At 34.9% G+C, this 23774-nt stretch overlaps 1 protein-coding gene across 4 annotated transcripts in view; it reads left to right on the top strand.

The window, feature by feature from the left end:
• LOC112047276 (shootin-1) overlaps positions 1-23774 on the top strand; it is a 118045-nt gene that overhangs the window by 21589 nt on the left and 72682 nt on the right. Inside the window, exon 1 of one of the 4 annotated variants that reach the window (XM_024084345.2) lies at positions 18697-19237. The exons of the other annotated variants lie outside the window; for them this stretch is intronic. The gene's annotated coding sequence lies outside the window, so the exon portion shown is untranslated. Of the gene's footprint in view, positions 1-18696; positions 19238-23774 lie in introns of those variants that run through there. 4 annotated transcript variants of the gene reach the window in all.

Genomic DNA, 23774 nt, shown 5'->3' with positions numbered 1-23774 from the left:
TTCATTACGAGGTCTCAGCTGGGTATCAGGTGGATACAACCGCATTATAACTAACAGTAGGTATGTAACAAGTACCTACTAAGTTAGACAAATCTCTGAACACAATGCTCCGAGTCGTAGAACAAAAAGTAAAATTAAATACCGCACTGCTGAATGTAGGCGATACAAGGACAAGCAACCAGGGTCTGTAGCCAAGTTACACATAAGTTATCTTTCTACAAACACTAACGCTTCGAAAACTAAAAATTTGTTTGGGAATGACGTATTACACGATTGATAAGTTGATCACGTGACCTATCGGTAACGCATGTTTATGTAGGTACTTTCATTAGTTTTTGAAGCGTTAGTAGAAATAGATTTGATATTATGTAACTTGGCTAGAGTCTATAGAGGTAATAGTCGCTTTAATTCACTTGCCAGTTGCCACATTCTGTGGAATTGCTAAAAGCCATCTGGGTAATTTGAGGACGACCCTGATAGATAGGTATAGCTAAGCTATGTTGAAGTGCCTTTCGTGACTCAAGCTCGTTTATCAAACTAATGAAATGTATTTGAACATTTCGTGTAGACAAGGTATGATGCCATAAATATAAGTGGTATCTTCGTTTTAGACATTTTACAGAAAATTTCTTGAAGATCTGCTACGTTAACCTTGTCAGTGTTTTTTACATTATGTCCATTAAAGTAATAATAAAAATCTATCTCTCTATAAATAACAATTGTGCAGTTGTTATTAGGTTAGGTTAGGTAAGGTATAAAATCAAAACTTTTTTCACGTAAGTACTTATGAAAGTAACTTCTTTAACTTTATCCTAATTAATAATATTTAACACCATTCTCGAAACCGATGTATTAAAAAATTGTTGTATTTTAAGTTCAAAGTAACTGAATAAAAATTTAACATCCAATCATTTTCGAATCTACTTTCTTTTAAAGTTGTCAATGAATACTGTCAATCAATACTATGGTTTATAGACATTCAAGGTTACTGACATAATTTCACCCTCACTTATGTGGTGGAAGCAAGTTTTATTTTTTTTTTATTCTTTTACAAGTTAGCCCTTGACTACAATCTCACCTGATGGTAAGTGATGATGCAGTCTAAGATGGAAGCGGGCTAACTTGTTAGGAGGAGGATGAAAATCCACACCCCTTTATGGTTTCTACACGGCATCGTATCGGAACGCTAAATCGCTTAGCGGTACGTCTTTGCCGGTAGGGTGGTAACTAGCCACGGCCGAAGCCTCCCACCAGCCAGACCTGGACAAATTAAAAAAAATCTCAATCTGCCCAGCCGGGGATCGAACCCAGGACCTCCGTTTTGTAAATCCACCGCGCATACCACTGCGCCACGGAGGCCGTCAAAAGGGTTATAATATCATTTTCTTAATTTCAAGGCAAAACTACATATATATCTTGAATTGCATGCGTTTTAGATTTATTATAGGCATTAAAATACATAAACCTTTACCTAATGCTTAACTTCTGTTTGAAAACAAGTCGTCAAGAACTTACGAATGCCAACTCCTAAAAGTGTCCCCTATTATTAAACTCTTAATAATAGTCATCAGAGAAGTATCAACTCGAACAAAAGGTTTGTTTCGTATTATGAGTACACACGACAAATCAAAATAAACTTTCTTAGTAATAACATTGTTCAATTGTTCTATGTGTGCCGTTCTCTCTAGTTGCTAAATATGAGAATCGCTGTTTTCGTCTGCAATTGCTTTACTTGTTTGGCTTTCTTTTGTGCTTGATTTGCATTCATTACTGGCACACTACACTGAGAATGTATTATATTTTATTTTTACGTATGTTATAATATCAACCGTTTTAATCTGAAAGCGATTTTAAGAGACATTTAAATGTATGAACCCACTTTCATTTGCTAAATAATGAAATAATCTGATGTGAAATCTTTTGGAAATCATACGAGTTTATATGCATTTTTAAAAATAGTGAATTTTATGGGCATGTGAAAGGTTTGACATTGCCAATCTACTGCTTATCTGATGGCTTAAGGATATCATTTTCAAGTGTTAGGTAATCTGTTTAACATGTATTATTATATGTTATAGCTTTTAATGATTAGCTAATCAACTTTGACCTTGTTGTGCGTTTATGTTTGCGTGTAAACTTGTCCCACTTGAGTCATATTAAAAAAACACTAATACCACTAAGCTCTAAGTTATTTCAATTTCATGCAGAGGCGGATGTTTGTAATCGTGTAAATAAATTCTAATTCATTTATTTAAAGTAGGCTTTAAAAAAAGCACTTTTGAAATGTCAAGTCTGCAAATTATGCTGAAAAGAATGAACAAGAAACTATTAAAAATTGAAGTTTTACAATTTATAATTTACTGTCAAGATAATATTATTGTTATCCTGTCTTGTGTGCAGAAAACGGAGCCGAATAGAGATAAATAGAGCTTTTACATGACTGCTTCAAACCTGTATGTGCATGTTATAGCCACAGTAAGGTAGTGGATAAGGGCAAGCGACAACAACCTCAGTAACAGTACCTCTTGCCTTATACGTCTCAACGTTAATAGAAAAGCATTGACTAGTAGTGCTAGAAGCTAACGAACTACAGTGAAAAAGTCCAGAATTCCAACTAACTGTGCAATTACTAATTTTAAAAATATAACGTTATGTTCTTAATTATTTACTAAATGTATTGAAGACAGTTATAGATAAATTATTTGGTCTTTTGTTTTAAATAAACACTAAAGATGATTTAATCATCTTACTATACTATAGAATATAGTTTTGCATTAGAAACTTTATTAGATGCAGTCGCTAGGAATCCGGTTTAATAAAACTTCCATTAAAAACTACTTGTAACATACAGAGTTTGATGAATCGACATTGGAAATGGTATTACTTTCGGAAATCCTGTGTTGATAGCTTTACTCTTTAAAACTCAAGCAAGCAGAATAATGGGTATAATTAAAAATCCATATTTAACGTAAATTACGTTGATGTTATGTGCGCTCACGCTATAATAATACAGAATTTTTAGGTAATGTTTTTCGCAATGACCAGCGCAAATTGTATTTATGATTGTACTTAGTGGATAGAATGTCGTTGTAATAACTAAGCATGTGTGTCAATGTTAATACTGATTTGTAAACGCCCACTTCGACTTAAGGTCGATGCTTAGGTGTAGAGCTTGTAGACTTATCACTAACCTTGAAATTTTCTTGAAAGTACTTGCAGATTCCTACACCTACAAGTTTATTATAATATACATATTCAATTATTCACTATACAATAATTTTCAGATGTTTATATTTTGAATTATCTTTTAGTATAGTTAAATCTTTTTTTGCATACCTGTTGTTGAAACTTGTTTCAATTTATCATGATCAATTTAATAGATGGTATTATTTATTACATTTTGATACGTTTCACCTTCGTGTTTGCCTTGCATATTTCGCATCAAACTGTCAAAGGACATCTAAATTTTAATCAGTTTGAATATATATGAGTTTCCAGTTTGATTATATTTTGTGTTTCATGGAATATTGTCGCAAATTTTAAAGCTATTTAATGATTAATATTGTCAACAAACTAGGTACCTTATTCTAAAGTAAACAGTTAAATGAAACATTCACTGTTAAAGGTAATTTTTGTAAAATTTAAATTGAAATTTTAATGCAACTTTGCCGTGTTGACACTTGTTAATGATATCGAAATAATAACATAGGTAGCCAAGATAATGAAACTCAAAAATAATAGACACTAACGAGACATCAACTTTCTCATTGTTATATCATTGTCCCTGTAAAATTCCCATAAAAACAGGGAAAGTATGTAATCGGCGTGGACGACAAGGCCGTCCCGAGCCCGGTCACGCCCATCCTACGCTGCAGACAGAAAGAAAGTGAAACCCGACGGAGTAGCTCTTGTACTGGTAAAATTATACGGAGAAGCGACTCTACTGAAAATTTACTCGATACTGTGTAATTTTACAAGCAAAGCATAGCAAGCAAGTAACGCGTCATCAATAGGCCTAGCATGCGACCAACGACATATCTACTATTACTGAAGAGATATATAGACAAATGTTAGTCGAGGCTTAGAGTTCAGCCACAGAATACATTATGTGTACAAAGTTTAGTGTAGTTCAGTAGTGCTATCATGCGACCAACGATATCATCTCGTAGAGAGAAATAGACTCAACCGATGGCGGTGTAACCGGAAATACTGCTGTCTTTCATTGCGTTGGGCCGAAAAAGATGGACCAACTCCGCCGCCATTGGTCGATTTTGTCTATGTCTCTTCATTAGATATGTCGTTGGTTGCTTGCTATACCTACTGGTACTGCTAACATGGGACCAAGTGCAGAGAAATAACAAAATGTCCAATGGCGTCGGTGTTGACCCAATCCCATTTCTTTCGTAGCAACTCAATGAAAGAGCGGTTTTTCCAGTTGTGCCGCCATTAGTTAAAATTTGTCTATTTCTCTGCACGAGATAATATCGTTGGTCGCATGTTAGCACTACTGAACTATGCTGAACTCTAAACCCCGACTAACATGCCTAAGTCGAATGGAGTAGCTTTATTGCATATTGTTACACGTTCCATTATTCATCGCGACTTCCTATTTATGTGTTGATAAGTTTTATGTGTGTTGTTTTACTCGTTTGTTTTTGTGTGAAAACAACATTCGTTTCTAAGAAGATCCCATGTAGTGTTTCTAGTTATGAAAAGTCTGAACTTTAGTCACGAAAATTTTGCTTGTTAGTAATCAGGTGTACAAAATGTTCTAGGGATCCCTGACTATAAGACTTTTCATTTTACACGAGGTTTTCCATTACAAATTATATTTTATTATCGTTTAAACAGTATTATAGTATATAATATATAACCAGTAGAAGGGCGTTTTTTCTTGGTAGTGTTTTTACAACTGGTTGGCTCGTTAGGCCTTCACGGTTTGTGAACTACACCCTTGGCTGTCCACCGTTTAGAAAGACCAGTGTAATATAATAGGTTAAAGACCAGCGAAGATGATACACACAAATATATTTTCATTTTCAATTTCTGAAATAATTTTTAAAAGAGTAACACATTTTAAAAAAATCACCGCAAAATGTGATCCGAATTTAGCTGCTAGCGCACACATGCACAAATTTGTGTTTACTTACATTATACAGGATGCTCGGGAGTATTCACATAACTTTAGGGTTATATTCTTCAAGGAAAATTAATTAAAAATGTCTATTATATAGACATTTTTAATTAATTTTTAATTAATTTTTGGAACATGTGTTCCAAAATGAATATTTTCAGAGTAAATAAATATTCCTTTTGTAAATAGATCTTAGATTGTGTCTGTTATACCGCATCCATATATTATGACCTAGCCAAACATATTCATTGATAAATATCATGAGGTAGCTTACTAGTGAAGTGCGGAGTGCCAATTGCAATATCTCGTCGATATCGACAGTCTCACCACTACGATTACGCATTTAAAAATGCAAGGATTGAATGCCAGGAAGAAAAGTTTTTTTTTTGTTAAAAAATATTAGTTATGCAGTTATGGGAAATAACTCCCGAGCATCCTGTATAGTTTTCACACTTCCTGAATACACAACTCGACATTGTAGACAATATTTAGGTATTATTTTGTTTAAATAACTTTCGTTGTTTAATAAGCGATTGATTTAAAACAATTATGCACATTTGTCCGCCTAAGTTTTGATGCGTTAGTGCCCTATCTAGTACAAAATATCGTTAGGTAATTGTATATACATTTTTAATCATATTATTAAGCTGTCTACGAGTATATCATGATAGCGTGACGATGGACATAAGCACCGCGAAAGTTCACGGCGCGATCAGATAGCAGTCAACGATCCCGGCCAATAAATATCGATTTAGGTAAATGCGATACAGCTGTTACGTTTTTTATAATACGTTTGACCTATATTATGGATTGATATATAACTTTAGAAGTTTTATATATTTTTTTTTTCTAAAAAGAATATTTGCCTTATTTTTTATAATATGACCAATATTCCCATTCCCCTCCAACTAGTCGGGAAACAGTGTGCTAGGAGTGGGTATGATAATAGACAAACAGGTCGAGGATTGAACCATCACCCCTCGGTGATGAGTCTAACTGCTCTTACCGTTGAGCTATATGAGTCTAGGATTTGAATTTTTAATACTAGTCACATCTATCAGCATTTTGAACTACACTTAATGAAGTCCCTGTACTAAAATCTCGTGGTTGTCAACTGTCAAGAAACAACTGTCTTAACGACGTTATCACAGATCTGAGACAGCCAATAAACCTTCCTTTCCAAGATTGTATGGAAAATGATCAGCGTGTAAACTCTAAGTTAAAGAAGAATAACTAACAGGTTTTTGAAACAGCAATAACTTACTTTGTCTATGTTAATAGCATACTAAATCACGATTAACTTGTAACAAGCGTAATCGTAACAATAGATAAGCAAATTGATTACAAACCGGCATCCATTATTGCTTCGAAATTAAGCTAACCGAGAAATCAACAGCTACTAATGAAATGCTACACGTAAATTCCTCAAACTCAATTATCCTTGAAAGATACTGTTACGTAAACTTTGTAATTTTTGTGATCCATTGGGCTTGACTAAACGCGCTTCACTATTAGTTTCGCCTTGTTTAAAACTTTCTTTTATGCAGTGTTTCATTCACATGCAAAATTTATATCGAGCCCAAATTAATTGATTACTACATCTGTGATTTTATACTTGAGATATGGTACCTAGCGCATCGAAAATTTGCGAACAATGTCACCCGGTTGGCGTAATTTCATTTAGTATATTTGAGCACCATCATCAACATCCCATATTCGGCTCACTGTTGACCACGAGTCTCCTCTCAGAACGAGAGGGGTTAGGCCTTAGTCCGCCACGCTGGCAAAATGCGGATTGGCAGACTTTCACACACGTAGAGAATTTAGAATATTTCTCAGATATGCTGGTTTCCTCACGATATTTTTCCTTCTTTCTTAGTTTAATAATATCTATCTAAATATTGACTACAATGCCGAGTTGTGTGTTCAGGTAGTGTAAATATACATATAAAACTGTATACAATATACATATACAATAATTATTATTAATATAATTTAAAAAAATAAAAAAATGTGCTTTTTCGGCGCTCGGTGGAGTAACTGAACATCATTGACATACAATGTCTAATACTGGTACATCATTGTACTATATGATATAACCGAGATATATACTAACATGTTGCAGAGAAAATATCATGTAAAACAAAGAAAACTTAAACACATTTACATACTGTAACAATGGCTACTTAATACCGGTATTGCAATAACAGTTGGAATTTAACACATTATTTGCATTGGGCTGTTGGTTAACACAACGTTAAAGGTGGAAATTAAATACTCGATTATGTTTTCTATACTGTTATGTTTAGGAGATTAAATTGTTGGAGATAATAATCGAAACAAAGCAAATGTTCATTTAAATAATTATATGAATGCTTGTTTTGGGATTAAACTTTTACGTAATGTTATTAAACATTGACGATTACTTACTATGTGCAGGGCACATAGTTCGAAGAGTCGATGGACGTTGGGGTCCCAAGGTGCTGGAATGGCGACCCCGCACCGGAAAGCGCAGTGTTGGTCGACCCCCCACTAGGTGGACCGAAGACATCAAGCGGGTTGCAGGGAGCCGCTGGATGCTGGCGGCTCGAGACCGTTTTGTTTGGAAGTCCATGCAAGAGGCCTATGTCCAGCAGTGGACGTCCATCGGCTGACAATGATGATGATCATGATGATGATTACTTACACCAAAACCTACTCATATAGTCGTAGAAGTTGAGACAGTTAGCAATAATATAGAGACATTAATTTGCATCCTTGAATATTTTATGAGTTTTGAGACTTTTTATTGTTAGTGTCCATCGCTTCACGTTTGTGGATTACGTGTAGCTGGCGGATATAACGCAAGCTGTGTCAACAATGCAAAAATTCACTTTCGGTGTTTGTTTGAATAAACGACGGCTTGTTGTTGGAATTTGGCAATGATTTACAAATTTGTTGGGATGATTGTTGTTCTGTTGCGAAAGTAAATTTAAATAGTATTCGTCAATTATATCTTAAGACTAGCTGAAGACGCGCGGTTTCACCCGCGTGGTTTCCGTCCCCGTAAGAATACGGGGATAATATATTACCTTATTCCCTTCCTCGATAAATGGGTTATCTAACACTGAAAAAAATATTTAAATCGGACCAGTAGTTCCTGAGATTAGCGCGTTCAATCAAACAAACTCTTCAGCTTTATAATATTAGTATAGATTTGTTGTTTTAATTTATGGAGCTGTAGATCTATACACATTCCACACGTCCATCTACTAAATCTTCTGCAATTATTCTACATCCACTTATATTATAATCCTAAGGAATCTAAATTAGTTATCTATGGACATTTTAAATCCCTCAATTCATGCTGATGATGTCGCAGGCAAAAACTATTCAATAATTAAGGAAATATTTCTATAACTGGAACAGCTATTTCTTAGGCAGCGATTAAGTCATGGGCTTCGCACAATTAAGCAACTGAATTTACTTCTCATACAGCAAAAAATTCAGCAATTTAAGTTAAAAAGACCGGAAGATATTTGGTGGTTACTCAACGACCTGCCGTGTTTAGACCTCGTCGGGTTGCAACATCTTAACGGCTTGCTGCCATCTACAGAAATTAGGATTGCAAGTAATGAGAGGCTACTTTAATGTAGAAATTTCTGATACTAATTTATTTTTATATATTCGTCCAATTGCTCTATCATTTGATACTTCAAAATAAAATGAATTATCTTCACGTACAATAACGTAACTCTCTCAGTGTTGAAATAAATTGAAATACTGTAACGAATGCTATTAGCAATGGAACTATGGCAAAAAACTGTAATTCTCATCATTACATAAATGTAAAGTATAACATGACGAGACGTCTAATAGTACAAAAGGTGTGCTACTTCCATTCTGCGTTTTGTATTCCAATATCATTACACTTCCCTTACAAATTATACAATCCACTTATTTTTCTTGTATTGTATAATCTTTTCGTTTTGTTATTACTCGTGTTATTAATGTAATCAGAACTAACAATTATGGTATTTGCATAATTTTGTACTATTCGAATGTAAGTTATTAATCAAAATCAATTTGATGTACCTATCACAATTAATGACTGCAATATACATAAATATCAAAATACCAATCTATTCAAAGTGGAAATATCTGGACGCCTTGTAGTCAAAGAAGTACAAGTTTTATTAGCTCACATCCTGTGCAAGTGTTCGCATGCTTGCACTGTCAGCGTTCAAAGGGGCGAGGTTCTGTTACTCATTAATAAACATTGTGGTGCATCAAAGGAGTGATTCCTAGGAACGCTCAACTGTTTAATGCCACGTCGGAGCTAAAACATGATCGCCTGTCGGAACCTTGTACTTTGCTATATAAAAAATCGATTCAACTTCATCAAATTACAATCAAGGTCTACGTCGAATCATGTGGTTCCAGTGTTTCGATTTACTTCCTCGTACAATTGTTTAATTTTATCGTGACGTCATCTTTATAGTTTAGGTAACAAAATGTGGCTTAACGACCCATAACGACGCCAGTTTTCTCTGTTCTGGAAAACGGCTTGTGTTAATTGTTAACTTCGAAAGCGTTTAGTAGTCTCTCATCTCATTATCCCTTTAGTTAATTTGATGATTTTAGCAATGGTTTTCTAAATATAATTGCAAAACTTAACCAATTGTGCATTCGACGTAACCATAGGATGTGCGCAGTTTTGCATAACAAATAAATTGTCGTGAGCGTTGAATCGTGCACCTACTGTTCGATGATGCTTCTCATTTTCACCAGTATGGCGTAACGTATAAGATCTATCGAGTTCAATAAAATCTTAGTTAAGGTCGCTGCTCGTCATAAACAATCATATACGATTTCAATTCTACTTCGAACTACACAATTAATTCATACAGCCGTATGCGTTATTATCGGTATTTGTTTGCAATTCGATGAAATACAGTTTACAGAATGTTCTGCATCATTCGGCTGGATGCTTTATAAAATTATGCTCGTTTGATGCAGTCATGCAATGCTCCTCAGTTAGTTGGAGTATCATGTGCAGTTACACGACTATGCTGAAATGCTTTCGAAATTGTTTCCGTTAATATGATCTTATATTGTGAAGCAGTTAGCAGTATCGTATTGATTATTCAAAATGTTGTAACGTCATCTTTTATTATTATCTCATTTATGTGTATCTAATATTTTAAAGTTGCGTTCACATTTGATCTTCAATTGTTCAGATGGTTGAAGCATCAGACACTACAATAGTGCTTACTTTGGCATTGTAGTGTATGGCACAATTTTTATATAAATGATTTTTCTTTCTTGTTTCTGTCTTTCTATTTGCACCACCGTCATACCACCGTTTCCTTTCTTCGATCGCACCGCAAGATACCTTGTGGGTTTACATCCCTACGATGTGGATGTCCTTTGGACTCGTTTGCGTTTTAATTTCTTTTACGCACGACTACGGTTTGGAATATCCTTCCTATGGCTATGTTTCCTGATTCTTATTACTTGGGTATCTTTAAAACATGAGGGAATACGCATCTTCTAGACAAGCGTGTCCCATCTTAGACTATATAGCTACACTTATCATCAGGAGTGATCGATCGATAGTCAAACGCGAGAAATATCTACACTATCTTGTATAAAAAAACCACACACACATTTAAGGCGCTGGTTGACTTTCTCATGCATATCGATCAAAAACATTTATGTATTAGCAAAAGCCACATACAAGTCGCTGTAATTTAAAACTAATTTAAATCGTAATTTTTATTTAACAGGCATAGCCGTAGGATGCAAATGTTCTCTCTAAATAGATATCGTGCCGTGATCAAAAATATTTCCCCGCTTTTAAAATAACACCGGGGGCATTGCCGATAGGTGATTAAAAATGCTTTTCATCCTAACCGGTTCAACGGCACTGGTTGACATTTACATTATATTAACAAACTGGACTCGACTCCTTCCTAAGACACTATAAAGAAAGTTAAATTTTTTGTATGGTTGAAGAATCCTTTATTTTTGTTTTTCGTTCTAATGAGATTACTTACGTTCTTGTAGGAAGACAATCAGTAGTGAAAATTTTAAAATCTTTTTTTAAATATATTTGTACTTTGTGGTTGTTGGTTGGTTTTCTAAAATAATATTGATTATGATAAAGGTATCGATGATCTAAATGTTTTAAACAATTTAATATCTTATCAGTCTTGATAAAGTATCTATTAATCTTACTAACTAGAGAAAAATAGTACTGTTGGAATGGCAAGTCATTCGAACTTTTTCATAATTGTGAGCGTCCACAGATCTGCATCGTACGTGTCGGACGCATTACGTCAAACGGTTTTTTTAATTTTACGGTAGTTTAAATGCGTTCTATGCGATCCGTACGATGCGGATCAGTGGACGCACTTGTAATAACTTTCTACATAAAGAATACTAAAATCCGTTTGCGGATTCGATTCGGATCTGTGGAGGCCTTCGTTTATGGTGCTTATTCAACAAAAAGATCGATATTAATTGACACAAATACAATGTTTTATTTTATACTAGCAAACGCCCCGCGACTTCGTCCGCTTGAAGTTCTTTTTTTTCACAATTCCCGTGGTAAATATGGCTTTTTTTCTAAATTAGAAAGTGTCCCATGCGTTTCAAAATAATATCTTTTATTTTTTAGTAAAACTCCCATTGAAATCGGCTCAGTCAGAGATTAGCCCGGACAAACACACGGACAACTGAAATCATAGACAGACACTTTAATTTTATTTATATACAGGATGCTCGGGAGTATTTCCCATAACTCTAGGGTTATAATCTTTAACAAAAATTAATTCAAAATGTTCAAGGAGCATGTGTTCTAAAATGAATATTTTCGGAGTAATTAATATTTCTTTTGTAAATAGATCATAAAATGTGTCCCAATAAACGCATCCTTATAATAATGACGTGTTTATATTTTAAAATGCAATGTTGTCGCTTTGTTACCTAAAGGCGTGTGTTAATGGATAGTCGGTATTATTTGAATTACTTTGTATGAAAACATATTTTTTTTGTAGTGAATAAAATATTAGTTATGCAGTTCAGTTCCTATAAGTGGTCTCGTTAACACATTGAAGTTATGGGAAATACTGCCGAGCACCCTGTATATAAATAAAATTGTATATTGATAAAATAACCCAAGTTGCAACCCTTGTACTTGATCCTTTTTATGGTTTCATGCGTCATTCAATCGTGTAGTAGGTACTCGTAAGATAGAGTTACACTGAGTTAGTGATTCATGACTTTCATAAATGTAGATTGAAAGCAGAGTGAAAAGTGCGCTCATAAAATAACTGAAGATTAAAATTAAATATTAGCGAATGCGTCATTCTTTATCCGACTGGTAGGTAATTCAATTAAAAGTCTTGACTTATCGATTTATGAAACGTCTGTTCGTAGTGAGCTATATTCTGGCTATATGTATAACTCGTCCGCATTAACTTGACATCTGGCTACTAAACACAAGCAAACACACAGTACAAACATCTCTCGATCCAGGTGTCAAGTTAATCAGCACGAACTGTACGTAGATAGAATTGTTTTAGTCACTAAAAAGCAACATTAACGGCCAGTTTCTTCATCGCAAGTAACAGTCAAAGTAACGTCATAAATCAAAAGTGACGGTCTTATTCACTGAACAATAAAGTCTTATTTACTACTTACTACTTTTACTGTTACTTTAGCTTTACATGAAGAAACTGGCTGTAAGATTGTAATCATGGATTTTTCCGGGATAAAAAGTTGCCTATATGTTGCTCAATAAATCCCTCTATCTTCCAGAGAAAGTCCCATTAAAGTCGGTTCTGCCATTCCAGAGATTAGCCAGGGTAAACACACTGACAGACAAACATTTTAAAAAGTTTGATTGTGTTTCAGTATCGTGTAAATAACTTCAAGCATTAGATAAAACGAAGCTTTTTTAAATCTAATTAATGTGTTTATCATTATAATAAATATTTTTATTATAATAGTTAACTACTTACATATATGGGTACATAAACCCACTTCTAAAATTACGTCTTATTGCCATCGATCTCTTATTAAAAAGTGGATGCACAATCAGCGACCAAAAAACGTCCCCACTCAATGAGTGCCAAACACAACTTCTTGGCACTCAATTCAAGTAGTCGCATTGGCAAATTCAACCTTAAACTCAATCCTTAAGGTTGAATTTGCTCTTAATTTAGGATTTTATTGAATATTGGACTATATTAAGGCTTTATGTAAAATTTTCTTTAAAAAATTTTCTTTACCAATATATTTTTTTTTATCCTTGACAAGCTAGCTCTTGACTACAATCTTACCTGATGATAAGTGATGATCCAGTCTAAGATGGAAGCGGGCTAACTTGTTAGGAGCAGGATGAAAATCCACACTCCTTTTGGTTTCTACACGACATCGTACCGGAACGCTAAATCGCTTGGCGTTACGTCTATAACTGTCAAAGTAAAATTGGCCAGTTTGTAAGTAAAATTTCTTACATGATTGTGCGTCCTTTTATTATAAGAGGTCAATGCTTATTGCATATTAAATTATTCAAAATATTTACATAAACTATTATTTGGCTTCATTTGAACAGTTGGGCCTAGTTGCGACAGCATATCAAATGCAATGTCGATGAAATAATGCTGACTATACTTGGTAACCGGAAGGGTTGCCTGATTTTGGAGGTAAACTGAGACATTACCTTTCCCACAATCCTCGGAGAGCAGGTTAAGCAATCGGATCCGTTTAATATCAATTGCATGATGTTTATCGGGTAGTAATCGTGAAGACGCAAACTATGTTGGCCTTAGGAACTGATGCATGGAAGTTTATGGAGCGGTGAACATTAGAAGGTACGCATGTACCAAATTAAAACCTTAGCTTTTGTACCTATATAATTTAAACTAAATAGGAGGTAAATACATAAAAACCATTACGACTTTATTCAGAACTGCTTCCGTTTTGAAAACATACTTAAGTACATGGAAAATCGTCTTAAATATCTTTATCTTTAGGTGATTTAAATTAGGTACATACAATTTTATTTATTTAAATTTTTTGAACGTAATAATAAATGTTATTTTACTTATTTGATACTACTACTAGAGACCTACCACTAGAAAGCACGTGATGTTTGGAAGTCCCTATTAAAGACATATGTCCTTGTAGACGCTGATATGATGATGATGATGATGATGACTAAAGACGAGTCAGTAAAATTAATGTTTGTCTTGTATGCGTTCTGAAACCATTCATCGGACTGCGATACCACTTGGGTAAGTTGTTCAGTGGATATTATGTCCATCCCAGAAAAAGAAAAAACGTAAATTTCGTGACATCGCTTAGATTTAGAACAAGTAATACAAGAATTATTTTATGATGTTTTACATAACTATGTTTGTAAGTGGTTTTCTTATTTTTATTTGCCTACAGACTCTGGCAATACCTCGTACACCTAGTCTCGCATGCAAATCAATCCAACAGTACCATCTCAGCTTATATGAAATGCTTCTTACAAACTGTCTCAATGTCCAGAATTCTAACGACTCAACCGCGACTTTCCAAGCACTTGGACAACTTTCTTTATCGCGTAAGTATCGTACTCGTAAGAGTAAGTGAAGTAATATGTATCACATTAAATGTTTTCACCTTAAGTAACGCAATGTTAATGAAGCAATTATTATTCCGATTTCGGATTTAAATAATTTTGTATTATGAATTTGTGTATTGCGCAAGTTGTTTAATTAATTAGTTGCTTATTTATTTAATTTTAAGGTTCAACATTTATATTACTTAATGTTATTTAATTACCTTTGTGATTACGATCTAAACGGTGAGTAACGTAACTTTATGACCTCTAGTTTTTTCTGACTAGATAAAAAGCCTCGTGTCGAAGGGCGCAACCTTTGTATTCGAATCCTAATTGATAAATAGGCCTTGATTATGTCTAGTGTTAAATTATTAGGACTTAAAAGATTCATCATCATCATCATATCAGCCGATGGACGTACACTGCCGGACATAGGCCTTTTGTAGGGACTTCCAAACATCACGATTCTGAGCCGCCTGTAACTTGAATCTGAATCGACTTGATGTCGTCAATCCACCTGGTGAGGGGTCGACCATCCACTGCGCTTTCTAGTGCGGGGAATTAGAACATTGTCACAGTAATCTTTGGGACTAATCTGGAAGTATAATCTTATCAAAATAATAAATGATAAAGTTATGAGGTATCAAACATTACGAGAGCAAATTCGCAACGAATTGAAAAGCTCCTGTTTTTTTGAAGTCGGTTGGTGAAAATTAACTTACAACAACATACAACTTGCACAACAATTTGTGCTTCTTTGTTTTGTTAACACGATATAAAACACATTTCTACAGTAAAATGAGTAAGACAAATTTTCTAATTATGCGAGAATAAATGTAAAAGAAAAAAATACACAAACCTACCCATTTTGGCAAAATAGATACCGCGTGTTATTATCATCAGAATCACGCCCGACTGAGCAGCGGATGCCGAGAGAGAAAACATGAATAATTGTCCACCAGATTCGAGCTAAGTCAACAATGCAGCGTACGACCCAGTTATGATAATCACATTGAGCTTGTAATAGCCAGACATACCTCATCAATGGAAGGCGGTTTGTCAGCCTATGTTTCTACCATGTTCTATAAGTCTTTCACCGAAGCCGCATCGGTCTATGCATAAAGACTTATAAAATATGTCTTCGAATACAAACAATAGCAATAATGATGGAAGAAGGACTTCAAAAAAGAAGCAATAGAAAATTGGGAATGGGACTTTGATATCTGTAGATCAAAAACTACTAAATGAAGTCGATTTCATAGTGTTAATTTCTCCCAAAACTTGTATTGAACGTTGAGGTCATTAGTAGGTACGAGTAATTTAAAATTCTCCTTTGCCAGATCGTTAGAGCTAGTCTTATCGTAAAATTACCGAAAGTCTCTAGGAAAGACTTGAAAACCATGTCATCATCATTAACAACCCATATTGGCCTCACTGTTGAGCACGAGTCACTTCACAGAATGAAAGGGCTTAGCTTAATCCACCACACTGGCCAAATGCAGATCGGCAGACTTTACACACAGAGAATTAAGAAAATTCTGAGGTATGCAGGTTTCCTCACAATGTTTTTAAACTATGTCGAATAGACCCAAAACAAGAGAAGAGATTGAGAAGTATTTCAAAAATCTTACAGAAATTATGGAAACTTTAGAGCTAACTCTACTAAGCACAGCTACCGACTTATAGGTCTACTACGATCAGCTTGAAAATACGATACTTGATAGCCTAACAATAACATAACACCTAACAGACGACAAAACACATAAAATATTCAGATTTACTTGACAATTGAGGATCTAGAGCCTTGAAACCTGTTACCTTCCTGCTGCTACCTGTTACCAAAGCCAGCACGTTCTAAAGTCCATACCCTCTTGGCTACCGTACTTATCAATAGTAGGAGAACAGTATGACAAACTTTCAGCCTTCATAAAATGAGGAAAGTCCGGCTATCGCAGGCTCTCAGTCTATAATCACTTGCAAAACTGGTTGATATGCTAAATGTTAAATGATAATCTGTAAAAGGACATTTTATTCTAGAAATAAACATTTTGAACAACGCAACACCTTACTCGTAAGTTTTATCTGTGACAGGTTCGCACTTGTACTCGATCTTACCAGATGATAAAACTTCTCATACGTGTACTGTAAGATAGAAACAACTGTACAGAAATTGATAACTGTCATACATTGTTTTTATCAAGATTTTGTAAAGAATTTGCAAAATTGATGCACTGGCATCGATTTCTGCTATTGAGGGAAAATATTATTTGTCAATTTTAGAAGAATTTTTATAACGGCATCTATAAGAAAGAACCTTATTAGCCTAATTAAGCCTTATTAATAAACATGATGGACTAGGAATTGAACCTCAAATTTCTCCAAAGTAAAGTGACCTTAAAAGAGTAGAGGCTAAGGTCTACTTTGCTTTGCAGGAAAAAGAGGTTTAAATCTTAATCCATGTTTAGGAATACGGAGGAATGAATGTATAACATAGATAAAGAGATAAATACCGTTATTAATAGATTTTATACTCGTTTTAATTTGTCCGCTTATAATATTACATTATTTATAGTGTAAACAACAAAATACATATATTTTAGTTTTGTTATTTGACGCCTTCAAATAAGTAAGGTTAAGGAAATGAATAGTTTAGTGATAACTGATGACATATTAACTACATAGGTACTTAATTACCGATTTAACATACGCGACTTAGGTAAACGAAGTATCCTTGAAGTTTGTATGGAAATACGGGTAAATTCATTTGCTTCCACAATGCCACATGTATGTGAACAACTTTTCACTTATAATGAATTTAACTAATCATGCTGAGAAAATCTGATAAACGGGGTACAAAAGAACATTGCTACACAAACTCCATTCATTCAATAAAAGAGTATTAGACCAGGCTCTGTGATGTATTGAGTGTGCATAATCCGAGGACCGCATTCTGTGTACAGTTTTTAACTCGGAAAAACATCCAGATTACGATTCTGCATGTTGCCCCTTTGATATTGAGTATTTGGAATGAACAAATGTTTTGTAATAGTTTTATTGCTTGTTTTTTTAATGTCTAATTTTTCACCGTGACATTATAAAATTTGTTTCACAAAGTCACCGACATTGCATAAGTTCGAAGAGCCGGTGGACGTTGGCGTCCCAAGATGTTGGAATGGCGACCCCGCACTACAACATCTGACTGACGACATCAAGCGAGTCGCAGGAATTCGCTGGATGCAGGCGGCTCGGTTTCGTGATGTTTGGAAGTCCCTACAAAAGGCCTATGTCCTGCAGTGGACGTCCATTGACTGATATGATGATGATTATTTTTAAAAAACGTATCCGAAAATACTGGATCTGTTCAAATACTTTTTCAGCAAATATTTCTAAGAAGATTTATAATGGATACTTCATGACGCGAAAAACAAAATAGAAGGGGGTGAAAGTTATTATAAAATTAATAGAAATAAATAGAGTTAACCTCTATTTATTAATTTTTTATGGAAAGTTCTTAATTTTCCAAGTTTACAAGTTCCTTTAAAATCTCACAACGCCTGGTCTATATACTGTAGTATATTTTGAAAAGGGCAATAAACTTCTACACAGATCGCACGGTCCTATGTACAGTAACATAGCACATAAGGGCTTGTCTAGTCTTTGCAAAACGTGACGTTACCCGGCCTTGGCGTTCGGCTTCCGATCGCGGTACGAGTCGGCTGCATTCGCACATTGCAGTTATCTCTCTCGCACTCAATGGCTACCTTTCAAAACATCTCGAATTTCCACACGCTATGTTCGAGGAAACTGACTCAGCTGTGCTGTTGTAGGAATATCAACAAAGCTAAAACGTGCCTTATTTACTAAGCTTCAAGTTATATTTCCGGTTGCGTCGAGTGGCGAAGTTAATGCTCACAAGCCTTGTATACGTCAGAATATAGCTCTTTCTCTTTTTGTCTGTCTCGCACAGCTGCCTTCGGTCAGTACGTTAGAGGTGTTTGAGCGTTGACGACGGTTGTGTGAAATAAACGCGCTTTATTCGCTGCCGCAAAATATCGAACTGTACAGGATACGAATTATCTGTGATTTTGTTTGTATATCCTTACAATATTGACAGTGATAATATAAGTGCTGTGTATGTCGAAGAAGTATAAATAAAAATTGCTTTCCGTTTTAAATCGGATACAATAAAACCTCACTGAGGGTATTGTTTCCCAAACATTGGAAGTTTGTATACTGTCACCCGAGGAAACCGGTGTCAATCAATCTGTATACGGTATAGGGAACGGTAACAATTGCTTGTGAGTGCGTTACGGTCTCGGCTGAGTGGTTCGGTTGTGTCGCCCAGTGTCGAATTGTCGGGAACACATAGCCCAGTGACTGATGGGAGAATCAGTGGCCGGGGTGCGCCAAGGAGGGCGACATGCACCCAATCGCTGTTGCGACTAGCGATCGTGGATACCAGCAAAACGGCGGGCCAAGAAACGACAACGGTTCTTGCACCACAGGTTGGCTTCTTTGAACTTCCCAGTTGCAATTCCAGTGCTATGCTCTAGCGTTAACTAATATTATAAAGAGGTAAAGTATGTGGTGTTGTAGGGGGTGATCTCTGAATTCACTTAATCGATTTTGAAGATTCTTTCACCACTAGAAAACCACGTTATTTTTATTTCCGCATTTTGACCGGTAAGGGAATTACGCTGGTGAAACCGTGGGGCGTCTGCTAGTATTTTATAAACACAGATCAGGATTTAAACCTCAAATTTCTTCGTAATAAAGTGTGTAAATTGTAGTTTTTAAGGTCTACTTTACTTAGAAGAAAATTGAGGTTTAAATATTCATCCATGTTTATGAATATGGGGTTAGTGGTTTAGGTTGTTTACTAAACGAAAACAATTAATGCAATTTAAAATTTTAATGTGCATTAGAAAGACAAACAAAATCAAGACTTATCAATGAAAAAAGTAAATATGTAAACTTGAGTAATAACATGATAATAAACATATTTAGATTGTTTACATTTAGTTGCTAACCTAATACTTTAATTATGAGTAACTCGCTAATTACAAAGGGTAATGGCAGCTGTACACATTCATGCCCCCTATTTTACGCCCGCATTTTACCGGAACGTTACGACTTTCTACTTATTATTGTCATTCATTTCATAACGTATGCGTTTCAACAACATCAATAGAATGCGGGTAGGATATTACATTGCGTGGGTAGGTATTACTTGTATTTCGTTACACCTCGATATTTTTAAATTTCGAAATTCTGTTCGCGAAACAGTGTATCATTACAAAGTCACGTAGGACCTGTTAAGGAATTTATCGTTATCTCATAAATATTTAATTTATCTTTATTTATATGAACGCCAACAACAAATTCAAATGATCAAAATCGGACTTTCTAATGGTTGATAATAATAATGCCGAAATTTTCGTACCTAATTGTAACTATTCTTTTCTAATAAATAAATTAGTGCTCGCAAATTGAGGAAATAAGTGCAGTGTTACTGAAGCTGCGGCCACAAAATAGGTGCCTTGAAGAATTGAGTTAATTACAATTTTACGCTTTCAAATATCGATTCTGTTTATAAATTACTTGTTAATGTTGTACCTAAAGTGACAAATGTAAGTGTACTCATAATAGTTGTTTATTTTACAAGTACTTACAGTTAATTGCTTTTTAAGGATGAATCGCAAGTTAAAGGCAGGGTTTTACGGCGGAAAGTTTAATGATTACCATTGTAAACCTGTAGTTAAACAAGTAAGAGTGAGCATCGTACTTTGTATCGTACGTACGTAAACAAAAACTAACACTGCGGAATGTACTCATTATGTTATGTAAATTTTCAAACAATTTTACAACATTTTTATTGTTAAAAGAACATTAGTCGTGTTACATGTGACTATTTTCCCCTTGCATTTTTAACCGACTTCAAAAAAAAGGAGGAGGTTTTACATTATGAAAATCTAATATATAAAAGTTTCCTGTGCAGCGGCCAAAACTCCCTTCCAGAACGGCCCTTTAAGCCGACGTTCGAGTCTCGTAGGAGACGCCCCAGAATCTCCGTTAATTTATTCAGATTATTCCGGTTCCATCATTTTACTTACCTTACCTTATCAGCCGATAGACGTCCACTGCTGGACATAGGTCTCTTGCATGGACCTCCAAGCACAACGATCTCGAGCCGCCAGCATCCAGCGGCTCCCTGCAACCCGCTTGATATCCTCCCCCCTACTAGGTGGACCGAGGATGTCCCCCCACTAGGAGATTTTACTTAAAACAATAAATTTATGCCATGAAGATGCAAATCTAAGGCAGATGTATCGAAACGTGTTCCGATGTCGATTAATATCTTCATAATTGCTATGTCAAGGTGTGGGTGCAGACGAGTTTGCAATGCAGTCGTCTTGGGTGCAAAGTTTGCTACACGTAGACACGCTCAGTCTGTTGAAGGTTATATATTAACAATGTGTTTATTGTGAAATGTGTAATTTACTGTTGCATAGAGTATATTGTTTATGGGCACGGTGCCTACTGTTGAAATATTGCAATTTCGTTATAAATCATCGTTGACGACTATAACGGTGATTTTATTATTCACCCAACAGGCAATGTTGACTCGTCGCGTAATTTACTTTGTTGTTACTTAGTTGTGGGGAAACCCCTCTACAGAACACTCGTTTGAAAAGAAAAGCTGAGGTTTAAGATTTAAAATTGGCGAGTTATAAACATGCTGGATTATGCATGAGTAAAAAACCATATTTTTATCAATAAGTACCGTTGAATTTTCTCGATCAACTTCGTAATCTTGATTGTTGTAGTCAGTGACGCGTACATTCTTTGGTGTTATGCCTAAAACAAAACCAGTTTTTGATTTCTGGCCAGTGTAACATTCCACCATGCTTATTTTTGCTGATGATTTTTAATATGTTATTGCTCAAAAATGTTTGATTAAAACTTCAAGAATTATAAGCAACTTACTAATTAATTATTTAATAACAAGCTTTTTGTTATTTTCTTTACGTATTCTTCTCAACAAAGTAGATAATATATTTGAGAATCTACCATAAGTTTATTTATTTAGAAAGCTTCCCATGCATGCCGTGGTTAAAGTTACGTAAAATCATATATGACAGAATTGTTCCTATAATATGAAATTTCTAGAAAAAGGAGTGGGCTGCTCCTACGCTACTTCGTACGTTTCTTTTTATCCTTTATTCTTTACAAGTTAACCCTTGACTTGAGATGGAAGCAGGCTAATTTGTTAGAAGTAGGTTGAAAATCCACAACCCTATCGGTTTCTACACGACATGACACGACGCTTGGCGGTAGGTCTTTGTCGGTAGGGTGGTAACTAGCCACGGCCGAAGCCTCCCACCACTCACCGTAGGTATATGACTGCACTTTTACCTTCTATTATTGAGGAAGCTATCGCAGTTTATTACCATGCATTAGTGTAACCAAGAAGAACCGTTTACTTAATGTGTTTTCCGGAATAATGATTACACAGAATACACATATTACAATCAGCTGAGTCAATTAACTTAAAATACTAAATTAGTTTAAAGGTAATCCCTGGATGATGATTCGACGACCGAATAATAAAAGGCGTATAAGAAAAATATTGATATATTCAATGGTTTATCTCAAGTGTCACTCAAATGAATTTGGAAAAATAGATAAATATAGATAAATAAATAGTGTTTTATTATTAATCTAATCTACCTATCTTTCTTTCTGCATATCTTTCGACGCAAATCTCTTATGTACACTAAATCGATTTTCATGCTACTTATTTATAACTAACGGACCTGGTCAAGCTTCGCTTTGGCTTATGTGCATTTCTTCCCTAACCCTACTCTACACTATTTTACTACTCCTACCCTACCCCTACCCTACCCCTAGGCTTTTAAATGTATGTCTTATCTTTATATGGGAAATAGAAAAGGGTTGTTTTTATGGATTTCCCGGCAATTATTCTAATTTTCTCACCTTTTAAGCCTTCCCTATGTCTCCACAAACATTTCATTATCAAGATAAGATAAATTGTTCAACCGTTCTACAATTTTAGCGAGACTAACGAACAGCAATTCATTTTTATATATGTAGAATGTAGATAGATATATAGATGAAAGATAGCCTAGGTATCAGGTATCCTCTGAAATGTTCTATAATAAGGCTTCGATGTTTTAAATTTTAATATAGGTATTTAGATTACCTGCTCTCCGACTATTGAAATGGAGTTAAATTTCCGTTATCTTCTGTGCCATATGTTGGTCGACCAGTTTATGTGTTTTTATTTTGATCCTACCTGAGCGCCGGAAGCTGTTCATTTTCTCATGGCGCCCATTGCGCACCTGTTGGAACAGCTAAAAGCCATAACTAACAATTGGTATAAAATTAAGTAAATAAATTGAGATTTTAGAATAGGTACTTATAATATTAAAGAAGAACCGTGATATCCATTGGATATCCTCCGCCTTAGATTCGGAGGGCGTAGGTTTGAATCCGGTCTGGCCATGCGCCTCCAACTTTTCAGCTTTGTGCATTTTAAGAAATTAAATATTACGTGTCTCACGTGTGTGTGAAGGAAAAAACACAGAATTTTCTTAACTCTACGTGTGTAAAAGTCTGCCAATCCGCATTAGGCCAGTTTGATGGAGTATTAGCCAAACCCCTCTCATTCTGAGAGGAGACTTGTACTCAGTGAGCTGAACATAGGTCCTTATTTAATAATAATGAATAACAAGCTTTCATATAAACGTTCAAACACGATGATCAATGTCTTTGTGAATACGCTCTAATTAACAGATTTTCTTAACAAATGTTTGCCAAATAATTTTGAAGATATAATTTCGAAAAAGGCACATGTTTGAAAATTTAAAATGTCCAAGAATTAAAAAAAAACTGATTATTTTCCAAACCAGTGTATAATTTGTAAAAGTAACTAGGTATTGTATTTTCGGTGTTAATTAGCCTTGGAAAATTATCTATTTTAAAATTAACTTAAATAGGTATGTTATTAGACATTTTATA

This window comes from Bicyclus anynana, chromosome 9, assembly GCF_947172395.1.
Source record: "Bicyclus anynana chromosome 9, ilBicAnyn1.1, whole genome shotgun sequence".
Classification (NCBI taxonomy): domain Eukaryota; kingdom Metazoa; phylum Arthropoda; class Insecta; order Lepidoptera; family Nymphalidae; genus Bicyclus; species Bicyclus anynana.
The sequence above is the reverse complement of the archived record's forward strand: the minus strand, read 5'-3'. Positions and strand labels throughout refer to the sequence as shown.